Genomic DNA, 24,179 nt, shown 5'->3' with positions numbered 1-24,179 from the left:
GGGAACTTACGGACTGCGCAACGCGGCATCAGTCTATCAACACTTTACCCAAAACAAGATGAACTCAGCAAGAAGAATACTCCTGGAGGGAGCACAAGAAGGGATGACCATGACAGTGACCCCGCAAGATTGTGTGGTGCATTGGCCAGGTTCTTTCACCTCAAGCAAAGTCCAGATTGGCACGCGCGTTGAAGAACTACCTTATCAAGAGGGAAAAGAACTCGGATCCAGTTCAGAAGCTACAGATAGCTCAACCAAATGAAGGATGGAATACCGTACAAGAAGAGCTCAGAAGAAGTATACTATATACATGGCGGAGTAGTTAGAACAACCTTTAGAACCACCATAGATACCAGATATAAAATCTTCAGATGAATCAGAAGGCAACATCTCGCCAGATGAGAAAAGCGACATCAACAAAAATGATGAGCAAAGACTAGCAAGGCTAAAGAAGAACAAATTGAAAGCTGGAAGGAGGAACTGGGCTAAACAACGGAAGCAAGTTTGGAATAAATACAAAGCGGAGCTAACGGAATACAACAAAAAGAAGGCGGAAAAAGAAGCCACAAAAAATACAAAAAGGGAAAGAATTGAAGAATTAACAAAGGAGTTGTACACCCTCACGAATAACGGGAAAGCAAAGGAAGACCAGAAGAAAGAAATCAGGGGATCAGAAAAACAACCCAGTGAAGAAATTCCACAGGAGCCACAAAGGGAGCAGCCACCCAAAAAATCAAATTTTCAAAGGATAGGACCAGTAGAAAGTGTTGATATCAATGGAAGGAAGGAACACTACTCAAAGCAACAAGAAAGAGACAAACCAGAATTGAGCCAACGCTACGAAGAAATATCAAGAAGATTTGACAAAGAAGATGACTACGGAGAGTCTGAGTTAAAAGAAGACATGTCTTATTACAGAAGGGCAAGATTGCCAGATTATGGAAGAACGAAACCATATGACAGATTCCCTTGTTTCGCAGGAAGACTACAAACTTTAAAGCTACCGCACAAGTTTAAACCAGCAAATCATTCCAAGTATGATGGCAAAGTCGAACCAAGACAATGGCTAAGGGTTTACTCCCAATCTATTGAATTAGCTGGAGGAGACGACGACATCAAGGCTCTATTCTTCCCAATGGCCCTCGAAGCAATGCCGCTACAATGGTTTGACAAATTGAGGCCAAGATCAATCAGGTATTGGGAAGACTTGCAAGAAGCTTTCTGCAACAACTTCGTAGGCATTATTACCCATCCAATGACTGCAGCCGAATTGAAAGGAGTAAAGCAAAGGAGAGGAGAAAGTCTAAGGGAATACTATAGAAGATTTGGAGAATTCAGGGCTCAAGTCCATGACATTACTGATAGGGAGGTGATAGAGGCCTTTGTAGAAGGAATCTAGGCAAACTGGCAATACAAGGACTATTTCAATGAGAACCCAAGAACAAATGAAGACTTCAAGAGGGTTGTTGAGAAGCTAATTTTGTCAGAAGAAAGAACTCAGCACAGATTTGCTAGGGACAACCCAGAGAATAGAAGACCCGATTACAGACAACAAGACAAAAGACCAAGGTATGACAATATGGTGGTAACCACAGACAACAAAAGAAGATACAATGGCAACGGCAATGATAGCAATGGTAGCAATCACAATGGCAACTACAACAATAGCAACAACCGTAACAACAACGGTTACAATAGTAATAGCAACTATCAGAGTAACAACTACCGAGGAAGAGCACCGGAAAATATAGAAAACATGTCGTGTCACATACACCCAGGGGCCAGACACAAGTTAGTTGAATGCAGCACTTTTCAGCGGCAATTCATGGAGATAGGAAACAGGAATCAAAACAACTCGGAGCCAAAGCAAGAAGAATCCAAGAAGGAGGAAAAGAGAGCTGAAGGAGATTATCAAGAACCCCAACGCCAATTAGTGGTGATATTTTTAGGTGTTCCTAACACACGAAGCAAAAGATAAGAGAAACTAGCTCATAGAGCCATTATGACAGCTGAACCAGCCATCCCAAGATATCTAGATTGGTCAGAGTACCCCATCCACTTCATAAGAGAAGACCAATGGACCAGTGCAGCAAACGTAGGATGCTACCCGCTGGTACTGGGTCCAACTGTCGTAGGAGTAGCAGTAACTAAAGTACTCATCGATGGAGGAGCCGGGCTTAACATAATTTTCAAATATACTCTCAAAAGGATGAATCTGGATTGTGAAGGTCTAATGACACCCACAAGCACACCATTCTACAGAATAGTACCCGGCAGAGCAGCTATGCCCCTTGGACAGATAACCCTACCCATCACCTTTGGCACACCAGACAAATACCGGACGGAATTCATAAAATTCGAAGTTGCAGACTTTGAATTATGCTACCATGCAATACTTGGGAGACCAGCTTTAACAAAATACATGAGAGTACCACATTATCCATACCTACTGCTCAAGATGCCAACAACAAAGGGCGTATTATCATTGAAAGGAGATCTAAAGAAAGCACATGATTGCGACATACAAGCAGTACAAATATCCGAAAGATTACAAGATATAAAGGAAGGAAAGGAGATTGCAATACTGGCCAACGAAATGAACCCTGATGAGATTAAGATACCGGCTAAGAAGCCAAGCAATTTCGCACCACCAAAAGAAGCAGCTACCAAGACTATTGACCTACTGACTGGTGATCCGGAGAAGACAGCAATCATCAGTGCAAATCTCGACCCCAAATAGGAACTCACGCTCACCAACTTTCTTCTGGACAATAAAGATATTTTCGCTTGGAAGCCAGCAGACATGCCAGGGGTCCCAAGGGAGTTGGCCGAGCACATAATTGATGTGAACAAAGGGTCTAAACCCGTTAAGCAGAAGTTACGAAGATTCGCTCCAGATAGAAAAGCAGCAATCAAAAAAGAGATCACCAAGCTCATGGCAGCAGGATTCATCAGAGAAATAATCAACCCGAATTGGCTTGCCAACCCGGTCCTAGTAGAGAAGAAGAATTCAAAAGAATGGTGCATGTGCATCGACTACATAGACCTCAACAAGCATTGCTCAAAAGATCCATATGTTCCACCAAGGATTGATCAAATCATCGACTCGACAGCAGGATCAGCTCTGTTATCCTTTCTAGATTGCTATTCAGGCTATAATCAAATATCCTTAAGAGAAGAAGACCAAAGCAAGACTTCATTCATTACACCCTTTGGGGCATATTTCTATAAATCAATGCCTTTTGGGCTAAAAAAATGCAGGGGCAACATATCAAAGAGCAATTCAAACTTGCTTGGGGAGTCAAGTCGGAAGAAATGCAGAAGCATACATTGATGATGTAGTAATCAAGACAAAAGAACCCGGATCATTGATAGAAGACCTCGAGGAGACTTTCAAGAATCTAAAAGCATGGTAGTGGAAGCTAAGCCCCACAAAGTGTGTTTTTGGGGTACCATCAGGACAACTACTCGGGTTTCTAGTCAGTAACCAAGGAATTGAAGCAAGTACAAAGTAGGTTAAAGCCATCATGGATATGAAACCTCCAAAGAAAGTTAAAGACATACAAAAGCTTACAGGATGCATGGCAGCACTCAACAGATTCGTCTCCCGACTAGGAGAAAAAGGGCTACCTTTCTTCAAATTATTGAAAAAGGTAGGAAATTTGAATGGACAGAAGAGGCAGAAGAAGCATTCCAAAAGTTAAAAGAATACTTGGCATCATCACCAGTAATGACACCACCAAAAGACAAAGAGGACATGATGCTATACATTACAGCAACCAAGAACGTTGTTAGCACAGCAATTGTGGTTGAGAGAGAAGAACCCGGACACGCATACAAAATGCAAAGACCAGTCTATTACATAAGCGAAGTACTAACAGAATCAAAAGTGAGATACCCACACGTGCAAAAACTACTTTATGCAGTGTTGATATCATCAAGAAAGCTGAGACACTATTTCCATAAACACAAGATTATAGTGGTAACCAATTTTCCACTTCAAGACATTCTATGCAACAAAGATGCAACAGGTTGGATATCAAAATGGGCAGTAGAACTTGGTGCTCTCAACCTAGACTTCAAACCAAGAACAGCAATCAAATCTCAAGCATTATCCGACTTCATTGCTGAATGGACAGAAATCAGTCAAAAAGAACCCGAACCAATACTTGATCATTGGAAAATGTATTTTGATGGTTCCCTAAAGTTAGGAGGAGCTGGAGTAGGAGTACTATTCATATCACCAAAAGGGAGACAGTTAAAATATGTGCTACAAATACTTTGGCAGGCAACTAACAATGAGGCGGAATACAAAGCATTAATACATGGTCTAAGAGTTGCAAGCTCGCTTGGGATCAAAAGACTACTTGTCTATGGTGATTCAACTATAGTAATCAATCAAGTCAACAAGGATTGGGATTGTACAAAAGATAACATGGATGCGTACTGTGCAGAAGTCAGAAAATTAGAGAAAATTTTCCAAGGACTTGAAATCCATCATGTACTAAGAGATTCCAATATTGCAGCAGATGTGCTAGCCAAATTAGGATCAGATAGAGCAAAAGTACCACCCGGTATATTTGTGGAAGAACTCATAGCCCCATCCATCAAACAACTCGGAAACACAGAAAAAGAGAAGGAGACAACAGATCCAATGGAAATAGATCAAGCAGAAGAACCAGACCAGTCAAGACAAATCATGGTCATACAAAGTGATTGGAGACAAACATACATTGATTTTATCAAAGAGAAGAAACTACCCGAAGACAAAGCAGAGGCAACTCGAGTTGTATGAAGAAGCAAAAACTACATTCTGGTGGGGGATAAACTATACAAAAGAGCAGCATCATCAGGAGTACTGCTTAAATGTGTTCCGACAGATAAAGGAAAGGAAATCTTGGACGAAATCTACTCAGGATGCTGTGGAAATCATGCAGCCTCTAGGACACTAGTCGGCAAAGCATTCAGAACCAGTTTTTATTAGCCAACAGCACTCAAAGATGTAGAAGAGCTCGTCAGAACATGCAAGAATTGCCAAATGTTTGCTAGGCAATCACATGTGCCGGCTCACAACTTAATATGCATACCGTTGGCTTGGCCGTTCTCATGCTGGGGGCTGGATCAAGTCGGACCACTCAAAAAAGCAAAAGGAGGCTTCGAATACATATTTGTGGCAATCGATAAATTTACAAAGTGGATTGAATACAAACCTTTGGTCAAATACAGTGTAGAAAAGGCAGTGGAATTCATACAAGACATCATGCATAGATTCAGCATGCCCAACAGAATAATCACAGATCTTGGTTCACCATTTACAGCAAGAGAATTCCAATACTAGGCAAGAGATTGTGGGATAGAAATAAACTTTGCATCAGTAGCACACCCGCAGGCCAATGGACAAGTCGAAAGAGCAAATGGACTCATATTACAAGGTTTAAAACCAAGATTATATGAAGATTTGAAATATTATGGTGGAAAATGGATCGACGAATTACCAAAAGTAGTATGGGGTCTAAGAACCCAGATCAGCAGATCAACTGGATACTCACCGTTCTTTCTGGTCTACGAATCAGAGGCAGTACTACCAGCCGACTTAATATGGCTATCTTCAAGAATAGAACAATATAAAGATGGCGAAGCAGAAGAAACAAGGCGGTTAGAAATTGATTCAATAGAAGAAATAAGAGACAATGCAATCATACAAAATGCAAGATATCAGCAAGGGTTATGAAGACATTATGACAAAAGTACTCAACCCCGATCACTAAAGCTAGGGGACTCAGTACTACGACTAATCCAGAAGAAAGATGGACGACACAAACTACTCAGTCCATGGGAAGGACCCTTCATCGTGAAGATAGCAACAGGACCCGACACATATGAGTTGATGACTCCAGATGAAATACCTATAAAGAACACTTGGCATATTAGCTAGCTCAAAAGATTCTACAATTAAGTACAACAGATTGTACTCAAGTTTCAAGAGAAATAAAACAGAGATTATTCAAGAAGAACAGCTTCAAATATGAGCCCTATCCAATGGACAGAACCAACCCGTAATCAGGTTGGGGAAAAAGGGGCTTCCCTGTTAACAGCCAACCCGGAAACGGTTGCGCTACACGTGCAATCTTGTCACTCAACCATATGGAGATGGTCTGACTGACGGCCAATGGCCAAATAGCTTCTTGGGTAAGGAGACCCAAGCTAGCATTTGTCACTCTACCATAAAGAGATGGTACGACTAACAGCCCTATCCAACGGACAGAACCAACCCATAATCAGGTTGGGGGAAAAGGGGCAGCCCTGCAAATAGCTCAACCCAGAAACGGTTGTTGCTATACGGGCGCAATCGCTTACCCCAAGAGCTAGTATGATTGCTTACTTACCCTGCAAACAGCCAACCCAGAAACAGTTGTGCTATACGGGTCCGGTCGCCTACCCCAAGAGTGGTACGATCGAATACTTCACCCAAGAAGCGGCACAAGCACTCCAACAACTCGGTCGCCTACCCCAAGAGTGGTACGATCGACTACTTCGCCTAAGAAGCGGAAAGTGGTACGATCGACTACTTCGCCCAAGAAGCGGCACAAGCACTCCAACAACTCGGTCGCCTACCCCAAGAGTGGTACGATCGACTACTTCGCCCAAGAAGCGGAAAGTGGTACGATCGACTACTTCACCCAAGAAGCAACACAAGCACTCCAACAACTCGGTCGCCTACCCCAAGAGTGGTACGATCGACTACTTCACCCAGAGAGGGACACAAGCACTCCAACATCTCGGTCGCCTACCCCAAGAGCGGCACGATCGACTACGTTGTCCAAGGAGGGGCACAAACACTCCAACAACTCGATCGCCTACCCCAAGAGTGGTACGATCGACTACTTCGCTTAAGAAGCGGCACAAGCACTTCAACAACTCGGTCGCCTACCCCAAGAGTGGTACGATCAACTACTTCACCCAAGAAGCGGCACAAACACTCCAATAGCTCGGTCGCCTACCCCAAGAGTGGTACGATCAATTACTTCACCCAGAAAGGGACATAAGCACTCCAACAACTCGGTCGCCTACCCCAAGAGTGGCACGATCGACTACGTTGCCCAAGGAGGGGCACAAACACTCCAACAACTCGATCGCCTACCCCAAGAGCAGCACGATCGACTACATTGCCCAAGGAGGGGCACAAACACTCCAACAACTCGATCGTCTACCCCAAGAGCGGTACAATCGACTACTTTGACCAAAGAGCGGCACAAACACTCCAAACAACTCGGTCGCCGACCCAAAGAGCGAAACAAGCTATGGCAAAGCAGAAAAAAGCCACAAGGAAAGATAGGGCAAAACTTGTCCATATTATTCAAAGACATCTAAGAAGAAAAGAAAGACAGGACGAAGCCTGCTCGCATCTTAAAAATTCAGAGACAAAGTATATTACAAGGACATCAAAAGAAGGTTGACTTTTCACATATGTTCAAGAAGACGGAAGAGAAGGAGGAAGTACATTCATTTGATCAAGAATTTGGTCCGATAGACCACTAAGCTATACTTTGGCCTCCCCTAGTGTCTTGAAAACTCAGCCATTACAGAAGCTTCAGTAATCCACTCAAAAGGACCATCAGGGGCAACAACCTGGACATAAGAAACCACATTGTTGATGCATCGGTAAAAGCCACCCTTCACAAAATCATAAAACCGAGAAAAAGCACCGGTAATCCCTGCTCGGCAAAGACCTGAAGGAACAAGAAGAAATTCCTAGAGCTCCACCATGAAGTACTCAGAGGCTTATCAATCTCAAGATCGCCGATCCTAAGTCTTTTTAGTACTAGCAAGAACATGAAATCTGACAAAACAACAATTTATATCGAGTTGTTTGCACGAGAGCCAGACAAAGCACTCGAAGACAGTCTCTCAAGACGATGTTCTACACATACCGAGTTGTTTACAAGGCACAAACGAAAGCTAGACAAAGCACTCCACCTACCAACGAGTCATTTCACGACAAATGGAAACAACTCGTCTACTCAAAGCTACGGATACGTACCACGAAGCAACTGCTCAGAAGAAATCCTGATCACTCACACAATTTGTCTAACGAATAAGTAAAGCAGAGACATCCACACAGAGAAACAAAAGAAGCCACATCAAAAGAAAAGGAAAAGAGAAATTGGGGAAACAAAGTTTATGATGATCATAGAAGAACACGACTACTACATACATCAAATCACCAAGATAAATCTACGACCAGACAATCTGCCCTTCGATATCCTTTACGCCAACATCAAAGTGAGGGCTAATGACAATGCATCCAGCCATCATCAGTTCCTCGCCGGAGACCCACTACCCATAGATTCGACATCATCGTCATCTTCGATAGCAAGGGCACCCTAGTCGACTTTGTCTTTGGCGGCGAGCGCCTCCCAATCAACCTCATCTTCACTGTCACTACCAAGGATGATCAAATCCGCCCTTGTCGAAGTAGCGTCAGCAGCAGAGAGGGGGACAAGAGTGACCACGGGAGCAGCTGAGGGATCCTCCTTCTGCAGAGGGACAACTGGCGCTGATGTCCCAACAAGGGGAGCCTTCCCCACCACCGGAGGGGCTGGCAATGAAGGCAACGACGAAGACCTTCCGCTCGACGACTCCGCCACGACTGTCCTCGGAGAGCGAACAAGCGAAGAACACGACACCTTACGGACACTCTGCCTATGGATGAACTTCTTCTTCGTCATTGTGGCTATGGCAAAACAATTGTGGAGTGGCCAGTTAAATAGAGACCAAATCGCCATCCCAAGCAGTTCAACAGCCTCCTCGAGATAAGGATGGAGTTAAAACTTTCTTCATAAAAGGTTAAGGGTGGAGTTAATTCCTTCATCAAAACCAATATGGCGATTCGGCTTCTACCATCAACCATGCGATGATCCATTTACTGACACAGCTAAAATGACGGAAGGCACAAATCTACACAATGGTACGATCCAATGGGCAGATTTTAGACTTATCCATCCAGCACCACGGTAGAGTTTTCAGATTACTACAAGAACAACCCGTCAACCATGAAGAAACGAAAGGCCACCTCGCAAGAAAAAAAGGAACCCAGTTATTAAAGAAAGAACTCGGGAGCCTCATGAATAACCAGGATTACAGCAGAAAAATGAATGACAACTCTGAAGACAAGATTCTTTCCATTACAAATGGCTTCAAAAATAGAAGATTACACATCTTACAAGACCCAATGAACTCGGCATTACGACAAGCAAGGTAGCAAAAAGGAGCCCGGACACAACTAGGCTCTGGAACGACTACGTGCTCCAATTTGCTACTCGGTAGAACAAACCGTGCTCGGCTACACTGTTTTCTTCAAAGGACGGATGTAGTGCATCCAAGGCGGAAATCAGCAGCACGGCGGGACAACATAGACCAGGGGAAGTCGGCAGGCATCTGTCTACCCAAGCCCAACGTGATGCAGGATCAGGTGTTGATCTGCACCGGACAGTCTCAAGACAGACAGCGAGGATCAACCCAAAACTGTCGGATGAAGGAACGAAGCCCATATCACAAGACTTCCTCCAACTACCACCACATACTTCCAAGTACAATGCCGCTGCGGGATTAGTCTACCTCTAATCCCTATCACAAGACTTCCTCTAGCTACAACAAAATGTACAAGAACTACAAAATACGCCCAGGGGCTGCTCTACTTCACACACTATCATATTCATAACTACAGAGACTTTAGAACAGGCAACAAAAGGCTCGATGAATCAAAACAGCACTCCGGAAGGGCATTTAAAGGCAAAAGAAGCGGTGCACATGGACTAGGAGCACCAACAGAAGAAATCTAACAAAGGACATAATGAAAAGATAGAATTCAATGAAAAAGGACTCTGGCGTGAAAGAACAGCACTCAAGGACAAGCATATCCAAGAGAATATTCCACAAGCAACAATACAACCAGTGAAGACATGCATTGAATTCTCCAACAACCAGAATGACAACAGCAATAAGTAACCGAACAAACAACTCAGAGACGTATGAAGGATCACATACAAAATTATAATGTCAAAGGATTATAGTCAAAAAAGAACTTGGACAGAGAAAAATTATACATCTCATTGATCGAAGACAAATACAAAGGTTAGAGACGGCCAAACAAGACCGAATAAACTCAGACATAAGATAGAGATAAGATTCTTAAATATTGCAACAAGGAACCCAGTGGCGGCAGCAGCAGCAGCCCGGACACAGAAGAACAGATAGAGCAGCATGTTCATTACCAAGCAAGCATAAGCCCGGGGGCTGCTCAACCTCATACACCAGCATATCTACGAATGAAGAAAGAATTGAAGAAGAAATTTCCTACTCAAGGAAGAATCACAACCAACAAAGAAGGTATTTATAGCAAACCAGAGGTAAACAAGGCTAAGGATCACAAGAAAGAAAGAGGAAAAGAATAAAAGAGCAAAGCAACAAAGGCGAATAGTACCCAAAAGCAAGATTCCTGACAAAAAGTAAAAGAAGACGCTCACTCATGGCTATACAAAACCCATCCATGACCAGCAAAAGACAAAGATCAAAGGAGTACAAATCAAGACCCTTCTTGCGGCTTCTTTTCAATAGAAAATAACCCGGAGAAGGCTCGGGGGCTGCAAGTACCTACCACAGAAAAACATATTTTCAAATTTTTTGACCCTCCAGCTTTTTGTACCAAAAAACAAGAGGCTCGGGGGCTACACTCAATGAGTGCAATTTTTGCAAAATTGCACTCGCTGCACTCAAAGGAAAAAGAACCCGGAGGACATCAAGCAAAAGTGCACATTAGCCAAAAGAAGAATCAAAGAAGACCATCTCAAGATTTCACTCCAAGAAGGACCCGGATCAAGACTACAACAACTCGGCCCTTGAAGCTCAATCATGAAATGCTCGGGGGCTTGTCGATGGGGAACCCTATGGGCCCCCATAGACCATACTGCAGGGAGGTAGGCCTTGGTAACAAGGCCTACAACCCAATCGCCAAGAAGAACGTGGAGCAAAGCAACGTGCAAAACCGAAACTCCAACTCAAACTATACAAGGAAAGGCGCCCAAAGCGTAGCTTAGGACTCTGACCTTGTATCCGAATAGGACACAAACAACGCCTCTCAGCGCCTGGACTATAAAGGGTTGGTGAGGGTACCCATTGTAAGAAGAGAGCGCATACCCGATACTCAAAGCAATACGACGCAAACAGGCTAACGCCAAAACTAGATGTAAGGTTATTACTCGACCAAGTCGAGGGCCTGAACCAGTATAAATCGTGAGTCTCTTTGCGTAACCGCCGAATTCCGTTATTCGCCGAAGCCCAAACAACTGTCCTGGGTACCCCTGTGGCAGGCTATCGGTGGTAAAACATCGACAGACTCCATCTCACCAAGCAGTTATGGATGCTTTGAAGTCTGCACTTGTTTCAGCTCCGGTGCTCGCCCTGCCGGACTTCAGTAAGCCGTTTCAGCTGCAGACTGATGCTAGCGATTTGGGTGTTGGAGCAGTCCTGTTACAAGATGGCCACCCCCTTGCTTTTGTTAGCAAAGCACTTGGCCCCCGAACTAGAGCTCTGTCGACTTATGAAAAAGAGTTCCTGGCCATCCTGGTGGCAGTCGAGCAGTGGCGTTCATATCTCCAGCACAGCGAATTTACCATCTTTACTGACCAGCGCAGCCTCATGCACATCACTGATCAGCGCCTGCAGACCCCGTGGCAGCTCAAGATGCACACCAAACTGGCCGGTCTTCAGTACAGGGTAGTTTACAAGCCCGGCACGTCCAATTCTACAGCCGATGCCCTGTCTCGTCATCCAAATCCGCCATCTCAACTACAAGCTCTATCCATTTCCACTCTGGCTTGGCTTGCCAATGTTACCGCCGGTAATGCCTTCGATCCTGAGTCCACCAAGTTGCTCCAGGAGCTATCTGTCAACCCTCATAGCCATCCACCATTCACCTTGCATCAGGGAGTCATTCGCTACTCAGGCCGCATCTGGGTTGGCAACAACCATCAACTGCAGCAACAAATTATCTCAGCTCTTCATGACAGTGCGCTGGGAGGTCATTCCGGGTTTCTAGTCACCTACAGCCGCATTAAGAAGCTCTTTTTCTGGCGCGGTATGAAGCAGTCCATCAAAGCCTTTGTTGCTGCTTGCTCAGTTTGCCACCAGGCCAAACCAGATAGAGTCCGCTACCCGGGTCTCCTTTCTCCTCTTCCAGTTCATGCTGAAGCCTGGCAAATGGTTTCTATGGACTTCATTGATGGCCTACCACCTTCTGGCCACGCTAACTGCATAATGGTGGTTGTGGATAAGCTAAGTAAATTCGCACATTTCATTCCATTACATCATCCTTATATAGCCCAAAGAGTAGCACAGGCTTTCCTCGACAACATCTTCAAAATCCATGGCTTGCCTACTCATATCATTTCCGATCGTGATCCCATCTTTACCAGCCAGTTTTGGCGCGAGCTCTTTCGTCTTGCCCAAGTCACTTTGGCTATGAGCTCAGCCTACCATCCTCAGTCTGACAGCCAGACCGAACGTGTCAACCAATGCCTAGAAACTTACCTGCGGTGCTTTGTTCATTCATGCCCAAGACAGTGGTTGAAGTGGCTACCACTTGCCGAATACTGGTATAATACCAGTTCACACTCACTTTGGAGAAATCTCCATTTAAGGTACTGTTTGGTCGATCCCCTCGTCATTTTGGTATTACTGAACTTGCTGCTTCCCTGTGCCAGACGTTGCCTCCATGATGGCGGAGCGCACCACCATGCTGCCCTCTGTCCGTCAACATCTCCTTCGCGCACAGCAGCGCATGAAGCACCAGGCGGACAAGAAGCGCTCGGAGCGTTCGTTCTAGGCTGGCGACTTTGTCTACCTCCGTCTGTAGCCTTACGTTCAGTCGTCGTTGGCGCCGCGCTCCCACCACAAGCTCTGCTTCAAATACTTCGGCCCCTTCAAGGTGCTGTCCAAGATCGGAGCGGTGGCGTACAAGCTGGAGCTTCCACCGACGTCTTCCATCCACCTGGTGTTCCACGTCTCGCTGTTGAAGCCGGCGTCGTCCGCTGTTCCAGCAGTCTCCGCCAGGCTCCCCGACCTCGACACCATCATGCAATTCCCGGAGCGCGTGCTGCAGTCCAGGCTTCATCAACGCGGTACACACTCCGTCAAGCAGCTGCTGATCAAGTGGTCCGGGCTCGACGACGACCTTGCTACCTGGGAGGACGCCGACACCATCATGCAGCGTTTTCCTGGTGCTCCGGCATGGGGACATGCCGGCACTCAAGGGGGGAGGGATGTTAGCAAACCTCACCCTGGGAACCCGTCGGCGGCTCCAAGGCCCAAGAGGAAGAGGGTCAGCAACACCAGATTGGCTGGGCCGGAATGGGCCTGCGTGACATGCAACGAGAAGCCCGAGCCGGTGTGAGGTCCATTTCGTCGGCCCACTGGTTCGTTGCTGAGAGGGAAGAGTTGATTGAATATATCAGTAGGCAGCGAGAGGAAGAGGGGAGGAGAAAACGGAGTTGATGTATTTTCCTTTCTAGTAGCAAACAAGTACTTCTATCAATATACATCGTCGGTTCTGTAACTCTTCCTTGAGTCCAGCCGTTCGCTACCGGCAAGCCTGAGTGCCTGACAGAAATCCTCGGCGGAGAAGCTGCCTAGCATGTCCATCACTTCACTAAGAATGTTCAGGAACTGCAAATTGAAGTGCTCCGTGCCATAGATTTCACCGAACACCACCGTGCCGATGATGCCATCCACGGCGCTGAAGACGTGATCGTTGAGCGCCACCGGGTTCGGTCCGGCACAGGTCAGGTTTAAGACGAGCTTGCCTGCCTATAGTCAATTATATATGGTTTAGATTTGTGTAACTAACATTTTTATTACCAGCTGATAAGCAATTGATTCAGGCACGTAATATTGCTAATATATAAAGCTATTGTCGATATATAGAACAGAAGAAGTATTGCTATTTGCAGCTCAGTCATGGATTGCTCTACCTGAGCCACCCGGGCGTCCCAGGCAGCCTGGACGCGGCGCATGCTGAGCAGCTCGAGGATGAAGAGCTTGCGCATGTCGCGGACATGGTCGCCGTAGGGGGCGAAGGCGACGTCCTTGTATTCGTATGTAAGCCGGAGCGGCCCGGACATGGCAGGTCGGCTGCAGCAGTGCACGTCGTGCGTCTTCATCACCTCCCGCGCCGCCTCCGGCGAGGACACCACCACCGTCTGCACCGAGCCCAGACGCAGAAGCATGACGGGCCCATGCTGCCTCGCGAGCGCCCACAGTCTGCTCCGTCGTGTCCGTGACCTGGTGCAGGTTGCCGAGGAGCGGTAGCGTCTGCGGACCGGGAGGCAGATTCAGAGCTGGCCTGCGTCTGCTCCGTCGTGTCCGTGACCATGAGAGGAGGAGGATGGAAACGAGAGAAAGGGCCACTGCGACGACAAAAGTTTCAGGGAGTCGCCATTGTTGGAGTTGGAGTAGAAAGCCTGGGAACAGCGCCGCGGCTTTCATTCTTGCAAGTGTGTTGTTCATGTGTCTACATTCGCATATGGGGAGAGAAATTTATGGCGCGTTTGGATTTTGGCATCGACCGAGTCATCCAATTAAAAAAAACGAGTTACTCACTCCATCTAGAAAAGAATGCAATTTTAGCACAATGTCATTGTTTAATATTTTATAAGTTTGATCAATTATAGATAAAAAATATCAATATTTATGATTATAAAAAAATATCATTAGATTAACTACGAAATATATTTTCATAATAAATTATTTTAGAGCCGTAAATATGAATAGTATTTATAAAAAAAATTAGTTAAATATGAACTATTTTTACTGGCATGCAACCCGTTTGTATTTTTTTTTTCTAAACGGAGTAAGTACTTTTCATTGAGGAGCAGAATCACGCAAAATGGTGGACAAGATGATTATACATCTGTTGTGACGTTTCGAAAGAAAGGCTAAAAATGACAATCTTCGAGGACATTTTTCTCGAAGCAAGAGATACGCTTGGGCTCTGAAATTTTCAGTACGCTGGAAACATAGCTTGACCGTTTTATATGTTTACAATGCAAGATTTTTCATACGACCTTTTAGGCACCACTCATTTTGTCATGATGTGACATACGTACTAAAAAATGATGTCGTTTTGGACAGCGACACGATCTCCAAAGCATAACTTTGACTACTTATTTTTATAAATATATTTATCAAAAAGTGATATATATACTTTTTTGTGAAAGTATTTTTCAAGACAAATCTATACATATGATTTTCATATTTTCAAACTCAACAACTTAAAAGTTATTTATGATTTATATTCCTAATGTTTGACCCAAGCCTTGTCTAAAACGACTTTATTTTTTAGTATGGAGGGAGTATAGGATTTCAAGTGCCACATAACACAATGGCACCATCTCTGAGCCACCCCTTTTGCCTCGACAAATTGGCAATCCTTATCATCATATGAAGCGAAGGATGTAAATCATCTTTTAATTTACTAGTGGACATGCACGTGTCCAGACACGTGTTTTCAAAAGTCCTAGTTCAAACAACCAAAAACTATTGAGTGGGACATTATAAAATCGCTATTGTCTACAATTTGGATAAAACTGAGATTGGAAACTATTTAATGAGACATTATAAAATCACCATTGTCTAAAATTTGGATAAAACTGAGATTGGAAACTCTTGATCAAGAATGTATAAGATTATCATGGTACGATGGTTCAATGAGTGCAAACTTATCTATGTGCTTCTAGTCACAAACAAATTTGAAGATAATAGCATTTTGTGGGCACAAATTTTGAGTTTAGGTTCAACATTAACATAAAAATATACCCATAGAGCCATAACGACACACTGATGAACTTGCTTTACATAAAAAGATAGTTTTCAGACATCTATGAATATGCAAATTCTGACATAGACTGCAGGAGGCAAAAAGAAACATCAAACCAATTTCACCGAGCAAGCAAGCAACAATGACATCAGCAACCCACTCAGGCCAACCAGAGAAATGTGCACCCATTTTGCACCATAAACAACCTCGAGCAAGAGCAAAATCAATAGCAACAACCTCAAGAACAAGAGAGAGCACCATTTTGTGGAGGCTGCCTGGTCAGTTCGGCCCACTCAGGAGGGAGGAGGGAGTGGGCTGCACAAGTTAGGCCTAGCAGCTGAGGGAGCTGGGCTTGCTGGGCTGATCAGATGAAAGGGCAGGATGAGCTGCTTCGGAGGGTGGGCCAAAAAAGAGAGCGAGGGAGAGTTTAAAACAAAACCCTTTTTCTTTTTATTCAACGTCCAAACAAATTCAAATTCAAAACTAATTTTGATTTCAAACAAAAACAAGTCATCATAAAACTCTGTGCAGCAGCAGCCACGCATCAACTTGTTCCTATGCCTTATATTTAATTTTGTTTTCTTAAGATTTATTATTTTCACTATGCTTAATGCACAGAAAAATACATAATTAAATCAACTTGACCCTATTTTCAAAAATCGATATTTTAGGGTGTTACACCTGAATACCCAAGGCAACACAACCAACAACTAGCAAAACCAGGGGGATGAGCAAACTTTGAACGAAGAACAAGAGCTAGCGCAACGGACAACCTCTATGAGCAATTCAATGTGTAGCTAGGGAATGGGAGTTGAGGAAATCTAAAGGCAAGGCAGATCAGAGGTGAGGATATCAGAAGGAAGCGAACCGAGGTGCAAGTTGCCCCTTAAAAAGTCTTATAGCTTCATTGCATCCCATGAAGGTCCCGGAATGGCGGAATCAATCAACCCCCACCGGCCGACATAAAACTCCACCATTAAAGCTGAAATTAATAAACGTGCCGCTAATATTGCCGCTGCAGCTTATTACAATATGGAATAGCAACTTATCTGATGGTAGTGTTGTACATATCAACTCCTATGCTATCACTGTCAAACTTCTTTGCAAACTTGACAATAAGATTATCCATGTCACTAACATTTATGGTCCTTCTAGCTCTCCTCAGAAAATGGGCTTCATTACTTGGCTAATGAACTTTGACACAAGTGACTTTGATGATTGGGTCTTAGGTGGTGACTTCAATCTTATCAGATACACTGAAAATAGAAACAAACCAGGTGGGGATCAAACAGAGATGAACTTGTTTAGTGAAGCTATTTCAGATTTAGACCTTGTTGACATACCCTTTAGTGGTAGAAACTACACCTGGAGCAATATGCAGAATGATGCACTGTTGGTGAAACTGGACTGGATCTTCACCTCTGCTAGTTGGACCCTGTCCTTCCCTGCTACGTTTGTTCAACCATTATCTAAGCCTGTCTCTTACCACATTCCATATGTTCTTCATATTGGAAGTAGCATTCCCAACTCAAAAAATCAGATTTGAAAATTTCTAGGTTGAGCACCCTGGTTTTATTGATACAGTTAAATTGCACTGGAATTCATCTCCCTATCATGCTAATGCAGTTAAAACCATGTCAGCAAAATTCAAGCAGGTCAGAGCTGGACTCAAAACCTGGAGCAAAAAGTTATCAAATTTGAGTAAACTCATTTATAATTGTAATTGGGTTCTACTCCTCCTTGATGGGCTTGAAGATCAGAGAGAGTTGTCTAGATTGGAAAGGGCTTTTAGAGCACTAGTTAAAAGTCATTTAGCCACCCTTCTTGAGGCTAAGAGAGTTTATTGGAAACAAAGAAACTCTGTTAGATGGGTTAAACTAGGAGATGAGAATACACACTTTTTTCATTCCATGGCAACCATAGCTCATAAGAGAAATTTTATTGTTTCTCTCACCAACACTGATGGGTCCATTATTATTGATCATGAACAAAAGGCTAATATGTTATGGACAAACTACAAAAACAGATTGGGTGTTAGCGAATTTACTGACATTTCCTGTAATCTTAGCAGCTTACTACTAATGCACAATCTGGAAGATTTGTATGCTAATTTCACTGATGGTGAAATTGAAGGAGTTATTAAAAATCTACCTAACACTCATGCACCCGGACCTGATGGATTCAATGGACTTTTTATAAAGAAATGCCGGAACTTCATCAAGGATGACTTTATCAGATTGTTCAAGGATTTCTATGACAATAACATTAATCTGTCAAGCATAAACTCTTCATTCATTGCTCTGATCCCAAAAAAGGAAAATCCAGAGAATGTTGATGATTACATGCCCATTTCACTGCTGAATTATTCCCTCAAGTGCATCACAAAGATATTGTCTTCAAGACTTCAAAAAGTTATTCTACAGATAGTTCATACCAACCAATATGGGTTCAACAAAGGGAGAACAATACAAGATTGTCTAGCATGGTCATTTCAATTTCTACATTTATGCCATAAAACAAAAAAAGAAATTGTTATTCTAAAGATAGACTTTGAGAAAGCCTTTGACAAATTGAAACATCAGGTCATCATTAAAGTCCTTAGGCACAAAGGTTTTCTGAGAAATGGGTCAGTTGGATACAAAATCTGCTAAGTTCTGGTTCTTCCTCCATTCTTCTTAATAGAAATCCATGAAAATCATTTAGTTGCAAAAGGGGTGTGAGGCAAGGTGTAACACCCTAAAAATTGCTCCTTTTGAAATAAAGAGAAATTGAATTAATTTTGAATTTTTGTGCTCATAAAAACATAGGGAAATAATATTTTTCTTTAAATTAAAATTCATCATAAGGTTTAGAAACATGTTTGTGCATACATGCTGCTGCATATTTATTTTGTGATGCTTGGGTTTGATCAAAATTTCAAAAGAATTTAAATTTGGTTTGAATTTGGATTTGAAAATGAAATAAAAAAAAGAGAGAAAAACTCTTCTACCTCTCATTTGGCCCGCGGCCTTTTCTCCTTTGCGACCCAGTCTTCCCCCTACCGTCGCGGCCTGTTTCCTCTCCCCCGGCCCAGCGCACTGCCCGGCCCAGCAGCCGTGTCCCCCGCCTCTCTTCCGCGTGTCTCGCTGACCGACGGGCCCCACATGTTAGGCGCCGTCGTCTTCCTCATGTGTCCGCGTCAGACTCTGCCGCGCCGCCTCAGACTCCGCCACCACCACGCCTCCTCCCTTTGCCGTGCTCCCCAATATGCTCCCGACCATAAATACCGTGCGCCCCGCACCGTGCCGCTTCCATCCCTAGCCTCGAAGCCGCAACCAAGTCGCTGAATCGCTGCGCCACCGCGGAACCCTAGCGCCGTTGTCCACCGTCGCCCCGCTGAGCCACGCACCGCCTCTGTCCGCTCCGTGCCTCGGTAAGTCATTTAGATGAATTCACTGTTTTCTTCTCCATCTTCCCGTGCTATTCCTGTGTGAAATCGTAGCCCATAGGCCTAGATCCAACTACGCCGGCGAGCTCACTCGTCCCGGCCATGGCGCCGCCACGCTCAGCGTCGCTTCGCCGACTTTGCCCCTCCCGATCTATTCTACATCGTTCGTCGTCGAGCCGACATCTTAGATTTGAAGATATCGATTCGGCTGGCAACATTGCATAAGAGCCCCTATCGTTTCTGGAATTCGAACCCACCGTCCCTGCGTTTTTTTAAAGAGACCCTAGGCTTTTGAATAATCTAACCCGTAGTCCATGGTGCACTTCCATAATATATTTTCATATTCTAAAAGCGTAGTTTCTTTCTAGTAGATTCAAAATACGCTTTCATCTATTTATAGTTTTGCCACTAGTTTTCTTTAGGCTATAAAATCTCTGTTTTAACTCCGATTTGATTCGTTCAAGTTGCGTTAGATTCATAATTATGTAATCTACATGTTTATCTTACTGTTAAATATAATTTCAACTTTTGAAATTCGAGGTTAGATTTAATCTATTATTTTAAAGGAAATCTTGTTTAATTCATAACTTTTTCGTTATAGCTCCGATTAGAGTGCTTTTCGCGTCTGTGTGTTCGTAGCAACGTGTAGAACGTCTTTAAAACCTTTTTACTTACTTTTTATGGTGTTTGGTGTACTATTCTAATTTAATTCTATTGTTTGCTTCGTGTATGATTGCATGGATGCTTGTGTGGTGCTTTATGATCTTGTCCAGTCGGTGAGCTTTACGTGTTGATCAAGGACTTTCTTTGAAGTTTTGAACTTGAAGAAGGATCAGAGCTTAAGGCAAGTATAGCATGTGATCTTTCTTGTTGTCCTATACACCTTTAATCATGTAATTCATGTTGCATGTGTCTACCTTGACAATCACTAAGGATTTCCCAGTACTTTGTTACCATGTACCTTAATTCTTATGGGTTTATGCATTGGGTAGTATGATGCTAGTGCTCAAACTAAAGCCATGATCTTGTAACTTGACTAATGGATTATGCAATAAACACTAAAAGATACTTTTTAGCAACATGGAACAAGAGGGCTAGAGCATTGGGCTATTATTATGGTGCTCTAGTTTCCTCTCCCTAAGAACTTATCTGTAAGCGAACATTCAGGACTTACAGTACAGCTATGAGGGCTATATGGCTCTGGCTTTAGCTTAGTATGAGGACCTTTTCTAGCTTGTTAGTGGTTACCTTTATTGGCGTAAGAATGGCTTGCCGAATCGGGTATAGTGCGGCCTCTGTCCCCTTGTGTATAGGTTGCGTGTCATTATGCCATCGGGAAGGGGGCTCTACATCTGTTTGCCGAGTGAATCTAATGGCCCTAACTTGTTAGACGAACCTTTGAAAGACTTTATAGTGAACCCTACCGACCTTCCTTGGTAGTGGGTCAAGAGGTTGGTCGCCTCGGGCGAAAGGGTAAATCATGACTTATAGTGAAAGTGTACAACATCTGCAGAGTGTAAAACTAGTATATCAACCGTGCTCACGGTCACGAGCGGCCTTGGACCCTTACGGAATAGATGATGAACACTGATGATACGGATGATAAAGATGCTCACTAATGGTCAATTGTTTATACTATTCATTATTCATGTTTACCTGATCATGTGTTTACATGGGCTAGTGATAAACTTGTTGCTACTCAATTGCTAAAATTGTGACAATTAAAAGCTAATCGCAGTTAAACCAGTGTCAGTCTTTTGAGCCTCATGAACCCTATGTTATATTTGTTGAGTACGATATGTACTTACGCTTGCTTTACTTTTCAATTATTTGGATAAAAATCCTGGATGGGTGCCAGATTGCTAAAGTTTGAAGGAATTAGGCTTATGATCAACCAATCAATTATCCCTGTGGAATTAGAGTTTTCACCCGAAGATCGAAGTTGTCTTTCTGTTGTTTGCTGTTTAAGGTTACATCCTTTATACTAAGTATGTTATATATTGAGCATTATATTTCGATATTACCCTTATTTGTAGCTATATGTAAGATTTGACTTTCTGGGCTCACATATGGTGTGTATCTGGTTTTGTTCTTAAAACCGGATGCTACACAAGGAGATCCACTCTCCCCTCTCTTGTTTGTTTTTGCAGCAGACCTTCTTCAGTCTATCATTAACAAAGCTTGGCTATCTGGGATTATCAAACACCCCATCAGTGATTCCTTTGAAGGTGATTACCCTATAGTGCAATGTGCAGATGATACCCTTCTTATTATACCAGGTGATGCAAGAGTACTTTTCAATCTCAAAGGTCTCCTCAGGTCCTTTTCAGATTCCATAGGATTACATGTCAATTTTGTAAAATCATTCTTGGTACCTATTAATATGAATGACAGCAGGGCCACACACCTAGCTAATACTTTTGGATGCAAAGTTGGTGGTATGCCTTTCACCTATCTAGGACTGCCCCTAGGGACTACTAAGCCATCTCTTATTGAATTCACTCCACTTCTTACAAAAATTGAGAGAAGATTATCAGGTGTTAGTAAGTTCATCTCTTATATGGGAAACTCATCCTGGTGAACTCTGTATTTTCAGCTCTTCCAACTTTCTACATGTGTAGTCTGAAAATCCCTCCCCAGGTCATAAAACAGATTGACATTTTTAGGAAACATTACCTTTGGAGTAAAGGGGATATCAACATAATAGGGAGATGCCTAGTTGCATGGGAATTTGCTTGCAAACCAAAAGATCAAGGTGGTCTAGGCATCATTGACATCCAGAGTCAAAATGAAGCCTTGTTGATGAAATTTTTGGACAAATTCCATAACAATCATGACATCCATTGGGTAAAGCTAACCTGGTCTGCCTTTTATTCCAACAATCAAACACCCCCTCAAGCTAGAAGCCCAATTGGATCATTTTGGTGGAAGGACATCTTAAAGCTTTTCAGAAAGTTTCAGAACCTGGCTATATGCTCAGCACACAGAGGTAACACCATAATGCTCTCCGCCATCTTCACTATCAAGCTTTTGGACGAAATGCCGTGGGCCTTGTTCCCTTTGGTACACGGTGGCGGCCACACCACAAACGCGGTTGGTGTGATCTTGCAAGACTACAAGCCCCTCCGATGTACAATAATGGTGCGCGCAAGCACCGAGTGGTAAGAGGTATGCAAACCTCACTAAACACTAGGCCTAAACCTAGAGCAAGCGCATAAGCGGTGGTCTAATCAACCTAAGCACTTCGCAAAGCGCCTACACTAATCACCTAATAAAACACTAAGCACTATGCAAGTGGATATCACTAAAATGGTGTATCAATACCCTTGATATATTTCCTCAGCTCCACTCTACTCATTTGGCCGGTTGGGGGTTGTATTTATAAGCTCCATTGATAAAGTAGCCGTTGGGGATGAAATCCCGCTTTTCTGCTATTGACCGGATGCTTAGGTCGTCCTGATCGGACGCATCCGGTCGTCCCGACAGTTGGAGCAGCGATCTACTGATCGGACGCTACCAGCGTCCGGTCACATGCCACCGGGCGCGTCCGGTCGCATTTTCGCCGCTCTAGAACCTCTCTGTACTTGACCGGACTCTGCTGTCCTACGTCTAGTCGATCTGCCGCCAGCGTCCGGTCCAACGTCCGGTTACGCCTGATGTCGAGCCTCTTGATCGGAACGTCCGGTCACTTTCCTCCAGCGTCCGGTCACCTCTGTGAGCTTGTTTCTTCGCGATCTTGCGTACGGCTTGGTTTCTATCTTCGTGCTTGGACTTTGCTTGATATCTTGGGTCTTCTCTTGTGCTTTTAGGGTCTTGCTTATGGTGTTGATCATCGGATCATCACGTCGCCTTCGTCCAAGTCACGTCATGCATCCTATTGAACTACAAAACAATCACTTGCATCTTCATTAGTCTAATTTGGTTGTGTCGATCATCAAACACCAAAATCCAAAGTAAATGGGCCAAGGGTCCATTTTCCTTACAACTATGTCTAAATTTAACAAAGTTTGTCAAAAAGGAAACCATAATTTAAGGAGAAACTTCTTGACTAGATATAATCTATGGGTATATAAGTCATTTGAGTATTCTCTTAAGTTATCGTAAAATTTTTAGAATGCGCTATATTAAAGGACGGGGGAGTATATCACAACAGAAAAGAGTGTCATACAATAGTTAGAAAATAAAAAACTAAAGTGCCAGTGTCCAAACATTCGCGCTGCACTCCGTCTCCCGCGCGCCGCACTCCCTCATGCCAGCACGTCTCCGCCAGCGTGTCCCTAGACGTCTCCCACGCTGCCAGACTGCGCGTGAGGACCGCTCGTGCCCCCTCCCGCCTCCCACACGCGTCCCAATATGCAACACCTAATCTACTTTAGAAATATCAAGATGCAGCATTTGCAACATACATGTGAAGACAGATAAAACACTTCAAACATGTTTATGAAACACTTGCAAAAGTACCTGAAAAACACTAGGAAAAACATTACAAAATATACGCAACATCCAGATAAACACTGCAACATATGTGTAAAACGTATGCAACATCCAGATAAACACACTTGCAACATACGTCTAAAAAACAGATAAAATATAGGGAACAAAAGCTTGTAATATACATGTATAACTATTACAACATATGGAACATCTCAATCTATTTTTACAATATCTGTATAAAACAACTGAAATATACATCTAAAATATCTGTAACATATCATTCCGTCTGGATAATAAAACAACTGCAACGTGCCTCTAGCCGTACCACCGGAGGCTTCCACACGCTCTTGTGTCATGTGCGCCTCCTTTCGCCGCTGCAAAGTTGCGGAAAGACGTGTGTAATATGCCAATCACTGAGCACTCACGCTCGATCGTGTTTCACGAGGA

Source organism: Miscanthus floridulus, chromosome 18, assembly GCF_019320115.1.
Source record: "Miscanthus floridulus cultivar M001 chromosome 18, ASM1932011v1, whole genome shotgun sequence".
NCBI classification, from domain to species: domain Eukaryota; kingdom Viridiplantae; phylum Streptophyta; class Magnoliopsida; order Poales; family Poaceae; genus Miscanthus; species Miscanthus floridulus.
Note: the sequence above shows the minus strand (reverse complement) of the source record.